This window comes from Neomonachus schauinslandi, chromosome 3 (assembly GCF_002201575.2).
Source record: "Neomonachus schauinslandi chromosome 3, ASM220157v2, whole genome shotgun sequence".
Taxonomy (NCBI): domain Eukaryota; kingdom Metazoa; phylum Chordata; class Mammalia; order Carnivora; family Phocidae; genus Neomonachus; species Neomonachus schauinslandi.
In genome coordinates, this window is record NC_058405.1 from 155,859,204 (window position 1) to 155,863,774 (window position 4,571).

A 4,571-nucleotide genomic window follows, 5' to 3' on the forward strand; every position below is an offset into this window, starting at 1 on the left:
TTCCATTTTCCCTGTACTGTGTTTGGAACTGATCATAAAACAACCAACCAACCAAAAACAAACCCAAAAAGAAAACATCAGTTTGTAGACTTGCTTTTGTATTCATACTGACATCTCATTCATACTCATTGTACTATGAAATTGACTCACTGTACTAGGTAAGACCTAAATGAAAGTTACTGTTCTTAATATTGTGTACAGAATTTTGAAAATACACATGTATGTATCTAAGTGATATTTTAAAAAATTAGCCTAGCAAAGAATTTATACAATAAATCTTCTAAGAAGAGAGGTATAGAAAACTCAGTTTTGTGCAGTAAGGAAGTTAGGCTGCACTTTTGATTATCCAACATAGATCCAAAAGTTAAAACTTTTTCCATAAATTATTATTATGTTTTAAAGATTTTATTTATTTTTGACAGAGTGTACAAGCAGGGGAAGTAGCGGGGAGAGGGAAAAGCAGGCTCCCCGCCCAGCAAGGAACCCAGTGCGGGACTCTATCCCAGGACCCTGGGATCATGACCTGAGCGGAAGGCAGACGCTTAACTGACTGAACCACCCAGGCACCGCTTTGTATACCTTTTTGAATACTTGTTGAATGTGGTTAAAAGGTTTCTTGGTGTTTTTCCATGCTATGTAAATGTTTTAGTAAAAGTAGATGATTTTCATTTCTTGAATGCAGCTAATTGTTAACTAAGCAGCCACTACAGATGTTTTGTACAACAAAACAGCGTATATGAGATGGTCTAAAGATCCAAATGTGGTTTCTGAAAAATGCATTGTTAGTGTAGTGTACACAATCAAATCAGATAACTACCAAGTGAATCCACTAGAGGGTTAGATTACTCATCCAAAAAAAATTTTTTTTTTTTTAAGATTTTATTTATTTATTTGAGAGAGAGAGAATGAGAGAGAGAGCACATGAGAGGGGGGAGGGTCAGAGGGAGAAGCAGACCCCCTGCCGAGCAGGGAGCCCCATGCGGGACTCGATCCAGGGACTCCAGGATCATGACCTGAGCCGAAGGCAGTTGCTTAAACTGAGCCACCCAGGCGCCCTACTCATCCAAAAAATTTAACTAGGAGTCTCACTCTTAACATTTGGGGAATACCTGGATATTTTATGTGGGCTGTTTGATTTTTCTGCTATTTACATTTTATAGTACTCAAAACTGTATCAAATGTGAGAACCTAATGTAATTTAGCAGAGAATACTAAATTTTGATAATAACCTAAATTTCCAAAAGATAAATGCAATTGACATTCTGAACTTACATCCATGAAGGTAGTATTTCAAGTGTCTCATACTGATCCTAGGATTAATTACGGCATCAACATTCAAAATTAGTAAACTATTCATTTATTAAAATGAAGTTAGGCATTTTATCCTGTTCTGTATTTCTTCTATAAACCTTGGTAAAAGCAATTTATCATTCTGTAAACAGTGGGGGTGCCTGGGCTGGCTCAGTTGGTAGAGCATGCAACTCTTGATCTTGGGGTTGTTAAGTTCCAGCCCCACTGGGTGTAGAGACTACTTAAAATCTTTAAAAAAAAAAAATTCCATTAATAGTGTATTTACCACTCTATTTGGGTGCATCTCATGAGGGCCATCTGTATCTTGTACAACTAGAAATTCACTTAAAAATGAGTTTGTTATGGATTTGTAGGATTTTCACTGCCTTTTGTGACACTGTCAAAGGAATATTTTTTTTTTTTTTTAAGATATTTATTTATTTGACAGAGAGAGACACAGCAAGAGAGGGAACACAAGCAGGGGGAGTGGGAGAGGGAGAAGCAGACTTCCTTCCGAGCAGGGAGCCTGATGCAGGGCCCAGTCCCAGGACCCCGGGATCACGACCCAAGCCAAAGGCAGACGCCCAACGACTGAGCCACCCAGGTGCCCCAAAGGAATATTCTTACACAGTATGCTTTATGTGAAAATTTTCTACATCTCTGTATTTGCTGATTTTAATATTTTGGATTTTCCTTAGTGTTAGTGCATAGAAGGAAATGTTATTTTTTAAAAATGCTTTATATATGGTTTTTAAAGTAAGAGGTTAAATCAAGTAGGAACAATAGGATTGTGTCCTCATATTTTTCCTCTTTCTCCCTCAGATAGACTGAGGGGAGTCAAAGGAACAACAAAACTCCTGAGATGAGGAAATGGTGGGTATGGTCACTATCACAAATGATATACCCATTTCATCCAATTTGGGTAATTTAATAGAATCCTTTTGATTTTTGTGGGACATCCCTACTTAACTGCTCCCAAAAATGTCATCGTGTTGTGTTTTTTTTTTTTTAAGATTTTATTTATTAGAGAGTATGTATGTATGTGCAAAGGGGGGAGGGAGGAAGCAGAGGGGGAAGGAGAAGGAGGGGGAAAGAATCCCAAGCCTCTTCCCTAAGCCCAGCCTGGGGCTCAATCTCTCCAGCCTGAACCAAAACCAAGAGTCAGATGCTTAGCCAACTGAGCCACCCAGGTGCCCCTGTCATTGTGTTTTTAAAATCAGGTGTGTATAGAGAAAAATTATGCTTTTCTTGATTTTGGTAATATTTAAACCACTTTAAAAATATTCGGTGTTTCTGGGTTTTTAAATGGATTTAAAAAAAATTTTATTAGAGAATGAGCAGGGGTGAGGGGCAGAGGGAGAGGGACAAGCAGGCTCTCCACTGAGCAGGGGAGGACTCGATCCTAGGACCCTGCTGAAGGCAGATGGTTAACTGACTGAGCCACCCAGGTGCCCTAAATATTTGGTGCTTCTGGGTTCTTAAATGTCATTTTATAAACAAATGCAGATCTTGGGTTCTAATTCTTGAGATAATCCTTAGGATTGTATTAATTTTTGAAGTCTGCTGTAGTAGATTTAGTGACTTAATATAAATTTCTTCTTAATAGTTCTTGAGGTCTAAAGCTTGAAATCAGTTTTACTAGGCTAAAATTAGTTTCCTGGTTCTTTTTAGAAGCCCGGGGAAAATCCATTCCTTCCCTCTTTTAGCTGCTGGGAGTTGCCGGCAAGCATTCTTTCCTTGTGGCCACATCATTCTCGTCTCTCTTCCATCATCACATTTCCTGATCTTGTGTAGTGATCTCTGCTTCCTTCTCAGGGGATTTGTGATTATGTCACTGGGCCAACCTGGATAATCCAGGATAATGTCCCCATCTCAAGATCCTTAATCATGTCTGCAAAATCACTTTTGTATATAAAGTAATAGTCACAGGTTCTGGGATTATGAAGTGGACGTTTTAGGGGGCTTTTATTCAGCCTACCACAGCAATCCTCTCAAATTCATTGTTAATTTCAATTCTCCATGCTACACACTTAATTTTTAATCTGATAGTGGTACTTTTTGTTTCTTGTATGTTACCTACTTCTTTATGCCTTCCAATCACATGCTTCATTTAAGTCTGATTGACTAAGTCTGATTGACAAAGCTGAACTTGAGATCATTTCCTCCAGGTTACCATTTACTACAACTTCTTTGTACTGATGCGTAAGTAGCTAAGTTTTTGATACATAAAACATAATTCTGTGATTCAAAGACCTTGCTTACCAGTTTGTGAAAGAGTAGGAGAGTTGCAAGACAGTGGGGTGGAAGAATATTTCAAAAACCTCTTTCTACATAAAAAAAAACAAAGGAAGAGTTTAAAACTATAGCTTGCTGGGTTCTGCCTTTCGAAACTGATTTGATTGAGAATGGGAGGCTCAGAATGTCAGTTTTAAAGGCTTCCTGAGGGGCGCCTGGGTGGCTCAGTTGGTTAAGTGTCTGTCTTCAGCTCAAGTCATGATCCCAGGGTCCTGGAATCGAGCTCCACATCGGGCTCCCTGCTCTGCAGGGAGCCTGGTTCTCCCCCTGCCTGCCTCCCCTCCCTGCTTGTGCTCTCTTTCTCTGACAAATAAAATCTTTAAATAAAAGCTTCACAAGTCCCTCTGATGTGCTATCAGTTTGGAAAACCACTGGGAAATTTAGGAGATGAGGTAAAAGGTACACCTATTTCAAAACAATGAGTAGTAATTGTAGCTATTGTTTCTTTAAAGAGAGATAAATCTGATGATAGCAAAAACATTCACTTCTAGGGTAAGTTCCTAGGGGAAGGAGTGAGCTTGGGGCATAACCATCTGCTTTTCCCAGGGTTGCAGAGGGTGATGAAAGCTACATAGAGCAAAAAGGAGGGAGAGGGTAGCCCCTCAGCTGACCTTCTGCCTCTTACCAGATTGTTGTCAGAGTCAGTAGTTACCTTGTTTTGTTTTTTAAATGTGACAGACTATTTCAGACACGTTGAATCTTAATAGTTTGGTGGATTTCAAAAGTCTTTTTTTTTTAAGATTTTATCTATCTATTTGACAGAGCACAAGCAGGCAGAGCGGCAGGCAGAGGGAGAAGCAGGCTTCCCACTGAGCAGGGAACCCAATGCAGGACTCGATCCCAGGACCCTCGGATCATGACCTGAGTTGAAGGCAGACGCTTAACTGACTGAGCCACCCAGGCACCTCTAACAGCCTTGTTTTATGAGATTAATACTATATGAGAATCTTTAACCATGGCTTTGGGGAGAATAACCCTCTTGTATT